At 29.9% G+C, this 7,214-nt stretch overlaps 1 long non-coding RNA gene across 2 annotated transcripts; it reads left to right on the plus strand.

Moving 5' to 3' along the window:
* Positions 1 to 3,179: 3,179 nt before the first annotated feature.
* LOC113787681 (uncharacterized) lies at positions 3,180 to 6,008 on the plus strand. Of its 2 annotated transcripts, XR_003474198.2 has the most exons (3): positions 3,180 to 3,501; positions 3,878 to 4,237; positions 5,727 to 6,008. It is a non-coding gene; the product is annotated as an uncharacterized lncRNA (long non-coding RNA). The 2 variants fall into 2 exon arrangements; XR_012163962.1 differs by having other exon boundaries at positions 3,180 to 4,237.
* Positions 6,009 to 7,214: the final 1,206 nt, after the last annotated feature.

Consider the following 7,214-nt stretch of genomic DNA (forward strand, 5'->3'; position numbering starts at 1 on the left):
ATTGAATCTTATTAAATGATTTATTTTTAATTGTTTAATATATTTTAATTAAAAATAAATTATTTTAAAAAATTTAATTTTAAATTTTAGCTATAAAATTATTGATCGACTCTTACATATCTTTTAATTGAATTCTAAATTAGTAGTTCTATTTTTCTTAAAAAGGTTAAAAATCCTCATTGTTATGTTATTAAATATGGAAATCTTTTTATTAATATAATAATAAAAATAAAATTGTAATGTCCCCAATTGTCATTGTTATTATGATATATTTATTTGTTAAGAAAAATATCCAAAAACGAACTTTACTTTTCCATCTTATCACATTTGATTTAATAAATAAAAAAGAAGAAAAGAAAATATAAAGTGATGTGGTAGTAGTAATCTATTAGCTCTTGGAAATATCGCTCTCACGGGTCAGCCTCTGTCCCACGACAACCATGGATTTGTACTTTTTGCAACTAACTAGTGCTAAATAAAGGTTCAATCACGTGATTCATTTAGATTTTTGTGAATAATTTACTCCATCCACTTTTGCATATAAACAATTTTTTTAAAATATTTTAATGGTTTCCAATTCCAGTATAGATAAAATTTAACTAGTTTTATTTTATTTAACCTCCAACTCAAATATTCATTAGCTTTAATTGTAATTTTAATATCTTTATTATTATTAATTTATAAAATTGATCTCAAATTTTAAAAATCGATATTTTGTCTCTCCTTCATATTTTTATCTAAAAAATGACGATTTGACATATTTTATATAATGTGAGATACAATTTTATGGTATAGAACAATTTAGATGTATTAATTTTTCATATATCATCCATTAAATTAAAAATATGCAAAATTTCTGAAGTTGAAAGCTAAGTTTTTACGACAATTTATTCTAATTTCATGAGTGTTAATTATTTTACATCATCGTACCATATTTATTTAAAGTATAAAACGTCACCATTTTTTAGTTAAAAAATCAGAGGGGTGAACTAAAACTATCGACTTTAGAATAGGGGGACCAATATCTAGATATTCGCATATTTTTGGTTTTTGGAGTAGTGTTGTATCAAAGGAGAATAATATGACATACCAAAATTTTATTATTACCGACAAAATCTACATTCCATGATTGTTCATGATTTATAGATTGATTTTCTTAAAAATAGAGATGCTAGCAAAACAACTCATAAGAATAAAGAGAACACATTAGTTATTTGGCTGCAGAATTCTTCTACTGCCAATGAAGAACCTTTTAGATATGTGATTTATAAGGCAAAGAAAAAGAATATGTAGAAAGAAAATATATTGTATAATTTTTGTAAGAGTCAGAAAACATGTATGACTTGAAGATTTTATTTTGACATTGTTTTTCTTTTCTTTTTATTTTTTCTTGACTGGGTTAGGTTTAGGTCTCCTATTTTTTGTTTTTCTTTTCTTTCAAATAAATTTTTAACTTAAAAAAATGTAGATTTTATTATTAACGTTTTCTTTTTATTTTCATGGACTAAGTCTCCATGAAAGACAATTTAGAGAATACAAATACTATTTTAATATTTATAGGAAATTAAATCCAAAAGAGTGAGTTGACCAAGTAAAGGATCAAGTCAATAATTCACTTAAAGTGGTTAATAATTGTTAGTTAGATAACTAACCTTTTATTATTTACCTGTATAATTAAAGCCCCGACTTCTATATCAATTCAATAATGAAACAATGGATTCACAACCTTGGTATCATTCTTTACTTCTTTTGCTGCAACAATAGATTCACAACCTCAATCTCAGCCTCTCTCGGCTAGTTCCATTAATCAAGCTAGATGATTATAATTTCCTCACTTAGATGGAAACAACAAACAATCGATGCTCTTATGGATTTGAAGAAAAAAAGAATCAACACAAAGTGGAAAATCAAAACAATTTCTCAATGACGATCGCAAAACTCAAAACAAGGTCAATAACAAATTTGTAATATTTCTCATGAATCAATAAAATAAAATAAAATATAAATATTCTAGTAAAACAAAACTAAATATTATTCCACCTAAGGTTCATTAATTATATCTTCTGTTGATTTACTGTTGTATATTTTGACTGTGGAACTTGATATTGCTTAACTATAAAAAAAAAAAAAGTAATATTATTAAAACATAAAACTTTACACAAATAAAATAAGATGACATTTAAAATAAAATAAAACAAAACATGACTCTAGTGTTCCAATAACGTTATTCTAAAAAGAAACATGTTACTTTTTCTTCCCTCTCTTTCTTTGTTGCATTTGGACTCCTATTAGATTCTTCCAACGGTGTTTACAAAAAGTCAAAGGATGTCTTTGTTCAACTATTATTATGCCCTTTCATATTAATACTATTTGGATTATGTGTTGGTTCCATTCATCTTAATATCATTGTCCCAGCATTCTTCAATCCATTGTAATCCACTAGGGTCGAAATGTTTAAAAACAACTTTGCTTCTATTAGTAGAATATTATAAATATCAACGTTGCCACATGTTTCATCTTTTAAGAACCACACCATAAAACACATCCTTTTAGATTGAAATGTTATATACGGGGAGGTAGTCAAATTGCTTGGTCTATGATTTGAGCATTTGGAGAGTACACACGAAGGTTTTGTAGTAAAACGAGTAGATTAAATAAAGGATAGTTAAATTGTTAGATAAAGAAAAAGATTTAGAAAAGTTATTAGAGAAATTATTATAGAAAAGTTTCATAAATTAAAATCTTTAAGTTCAATTTATAATGCGTGAAAAAGATAGTGATCAATGTATAAAAGTAACATAGGTAACTTGAAGTTAACGTAGAGTCCGATAACTTGCATTACAAAATACTAACTATGGTCTTTTATTGAATAAAATTTTGTTTCATCGTCTTATTATAAATGTTTCATTTGAATTTTATATAATTCATAATAAAATGATAAATTATGTTGATTTTAATAATAAGATAAATTTTAATTACTAAAATACCTTATTAACAGTAGTTATTGAAGTAGTTTGATAAAGTAGAGAAATAATAAATATGAGTATATTAGTGATAAAAAAATAATTAATGTTTCATTGGTAATTTAAAATGAGAAATAATTAGAGACAAGTTTTTTTTGCAAATAAAACAATTATTAAGAGAGTACTACTTTTTATACTTTAGAATTTATTGGTAACTAGTTTTCTACCATCAAGAGAGATGTTCTCCTCTCCTCCGGTGTGATACTGCACAAAAACATCCCTCTCGTTAAGGTTTCATCCCAACACCGTCTGAGTTATCTGCATCTCTTACGGAAATACTTGTCTTCCCTCATTTTTTGTGGCTTGTCTTCTTCTTTCTCTTCTTTCAATTTCCCCTCATTTCTCTTCCTATTATGCTAATTCTGGAGCCACCAAATCACAAATTATCCTTCAACTACTAACCTTATCACGATTTCCTCTCTCTATTGTTCCTCTTGCTCTCATGGCTCCACCCCAACTTGCAGACACAACCTCAAATGTAAGACCCTTAATTTTAAAATGCCAAAAATATATTTTTGAAAATCCGATTAAAATTACGTTGAATTTTACGTTGAATTTCTTATGTTTTTAGCCTAGTTTTTGGTATTTTGTGAGTTAAATGCCAAAAATATATTTTTGAAAATCCGATTAAAATTATTTGTCGGAGAATAATTTATTTACGCTACGAAAATTTAATACCGGACAGTTTTGTTAAAAATATCATTTGTTGCTGAAAATTTATCTGTCAATTGAGTTACGACGAGAGTAGATATTTTTATCAAAATAATTTGATATGTGAGTGAAGTGATGTGTGTAAGAGTTACTAGATATTTGTTGGTTTGGTTTGAATAATATATATATATGTTGGAAAACAGAAAGAAAAAGTTTCCCTCTGCCTCGCGGATTCATCTCCTTCGTTCTTCTTTCTTTTCTTCTTTTGCTTCAAGAAAAAAAACCCAAGGCTTGGTGGGTGGGAAAGAAAAGATTTTCCAGCTTCCTTCTTCTTCTCTGATTCGAAAAATGAAGAAAACTGTGTTAGGGGTTTTCAAAACTGTCAAACACAAATCTCCACTTTTCTTCGACTTATGAGCTTCATTTCGAGAAGTGACAGAAGAGAAAGTTGCTAATCTCCATGTTGCGGTGCTAGGGAGCCAACTTTGGAAGCGTCGACGCGAGCGATGTTTTTACCGAAATTAATCGCGGTACCGTAATCGCTTGTTAAAGCTACCGTTAAGGTAAAGGCTCCTTCCAAATTTTTACCTTGCATATAGGATGATATATGTGTATTTGTGGGGTTGGAATTTGGTGAAATTGATGTGTGATTTTGTGGAAAATGAATTTAATTCATTTATGTGTGTTTTGAGGAAATTAAATTTGATGTGTTTGAGGCGTGATTTGTGAAAATTAATTTGGTGTGATTTATGTTTGAAAATGTAGAAATTTATGGGTGATTGATGATTAAACTTGGTGTGGATTTTGTGGAATTTGAATTGATCGAATTTAATGTGAATTGTGGATTAAATTTGATGTGTGGTGGTGGAAAAAAATATGTTTGAGTATGTTGTGTGTTGAATTTGAAAATCATTAGTGTTAAATTGATTGTGGTGAAAAGAGTCAAAGTATGCTCACGCATTTCATAGTACATGGTGACCGCGATGGGGGCATGGTGATAGTGGTGACCGGATGGGCCACAAGATGATGCCATGTGATTTGTTGGTTCATCTTATTCTTGCGGGGATTTTCGCATCATGTAGGTATGTGATAGACTGCACATTTTTTGTAAATCGTGCTGACCCGTAATAGGTGGTACCTCGGTAAATAGTACTGGTCTGTGATAGGCGGTACATATACGATTTGTTATTTAGTAAATCGTGCTGACCCGTGATAAGTGGCACCTCGGTAAATAGTATTGGTCTGTGATAGGCGATACATTTACGATTTACGCTTTTTAATAAATCGTGTTGACCTGTGATAGGTGACACCTCGGTAAATAGTATTGATCTGTGATAGACGGTACATTTATGATTTACGCTTTTTAGTAAGTCGTGATGACCCGTGATAGGTGGCACCTCGATAAATAGTACTGGTCTGTGATAGGCAGTACATTTACGATTTACGCTTTTTAGTAAATCGTGTTGACCCGTGATAGGTGGCACCTCGTTAATTAGTATTGGTCTGTGATAGACAGTACAATTATGATTTACGCCCCTTCGAGGAGGGTTTTCGTTCGAATTCCGGAATCATGCATTTTGGCATATACGCATTGCATTAGGGTGCTTGACACGCGAGTCATGTTTGATATACTATGATGATTGTATATGTATACTCAGTTGTTGTTGTGATTGTGCTGTAATTGGTAAGTGTGGTTGTTTAGATTTGTCTGTAAGTGTTTATTGATTGCAAAACCATTTCGAAACTGAATTCTGCATTTTTCTACAGTTGCATTCGAATACAAGGAGGTTGTAGTCGAATACAGTTGTCCTGATTTTGCTACTGAATTACAAAATAGCATTGTATTCGAATACAAGAATGCTGTATTCGAATACGACAGTGCAATTTTGTCAAAAACTTCATTTTTCAACTTGTTTATGCATGTTTGACATATGAAAACCCTTTCAAGGAGTATGCTAAGATGAAAGGTTATTTTGTGCATTTAAAATTTAAATGTTATGTGATATTTGTGAATTCCGGTTGGTGACATTTACAATTATTGTGAAAATTTAGGCTTTGCCCTCAGATGAGAACCAGAATCATCCTACCAGTTAGTATCCTAGAGATGAGAAAGTACTTAGACATACATGACCAAAGCTGTGTTAGGAGAATTTTGCAGAGAGCGTGGAGATCACTCGGGTTGTATAGTTTTTTTTGTAGCATGATCAGATTAGATGGTTGTATAGGGGCTAGATGTCTTTCTTTTGTGGATGTATTTATTTCGATTTGGAAGGTTGTACCTATACCTCATATTGTCAGCTTGACTTTTATTTTGATGGATCCTTGTACCATTTTTGATGCGGCGTGGGGAATTTAAAATTCTTGGGGTAGTGCTTTTGTACGGTTGTCTGCCGAGAATACCCAAGGAGTATGAGCTTTGTCAGATAGGTTTCATAGCCCCGGTATACTTTTGTTGTTTAAATACTTTAGATTTTTGTTTCAAAAACTATTTTCGCTGCCTGTAAATATTTTTGACTTTTGTCGTTGTGTTACGACTTAAATATTTATCCAAAAGTATTTCTTCCTTTATTTCTAAAATTCGATTTTTGTTTTAAAAAAAAAAAGGCCTATTACAGCAAACTTCCTTCTTCATATCCACCATTAAAAATTTGTGTCTTGGTCTCTTCATTGTTGGCTAGTTTGAAATCTATTGTCATTTATGATGCTTTTATGTTTATTTTTTTTCTACATCTTTGTTTGTGTTTTGTTGTTATTTTTAGTTTGTTTCCTGTTTGCTATATATGTGTTTATTGAAATGCTTAAGAAGTACTTGACCGTTTAGAATTTTATTTTGAGCAAAGTGCTTATAGTTGTGGGTCCCACCAACTTCAACATCCTTTAATCACTTCTCTATATGTGATTGAATTGGTTGTTTTAAACACTACGAATAGTTGATTTAAGCATACATATGCTAAATAAATGATTTGTAAATAAATGCATGAGATTTAAGACTATTGATCACTTTTTTTTCTTAGCCATTACTCGGGTGTGAAATAAATTAATTTGGTTGTAAGAATTAAGACTTTGGTTTGTAATTGTAGTATTGGTTTTTGAACTCTCTACATACACATATATACTTTGATTTTGATATCCTTTTTCTAGCTTTTGATTAAAGCTTAATTTTACTTTTAAAAAAATATCAGAGAATTTCTTTTGGATCAATGATGAATTGGTGATGCAATAATAATTATGAAGCGGATCATACCTCCTTTTTGGATAAGTACATTTTTTGTCATTAAACTTAATTATAGTTAATACAGAAGTAATATTGTACCAAAAAAACAAAGGATATTTTGGTCTATCATAAAAAATGCACAAACAAATTAGTCTATTTAGTGTTTGACAAAAATAAATTGGGACACGTTAGTTTTTCTGTATATTGAGGATGTGAATGATCATGAACTCTGAGTTTGATACGACATTGTAAAAAAACATATGCAGTGGTTAACTTTGTTAAGACATTAGTTGTCTGATTAGAAGATGGAATGTGCTTAACCATAA

The sequence above is a fragment of the Cicer arietinum genome, chromosome 7, assembly GCF_000331145.2.
Source record: "Cicer arietinum cultivar CDC Frontier isolate Library 1 chromosome 7, Cicar.CDCFrontier_v2.0, whole genome shotgun sequence".
Taxonomy (NCBI): domain Eukaryota; kingdom Viridiplantae; phylum Streptophyta; class Magnoliopsida; order Fabales; family Fabaceae; genus Cicer; species Cicer arietinum.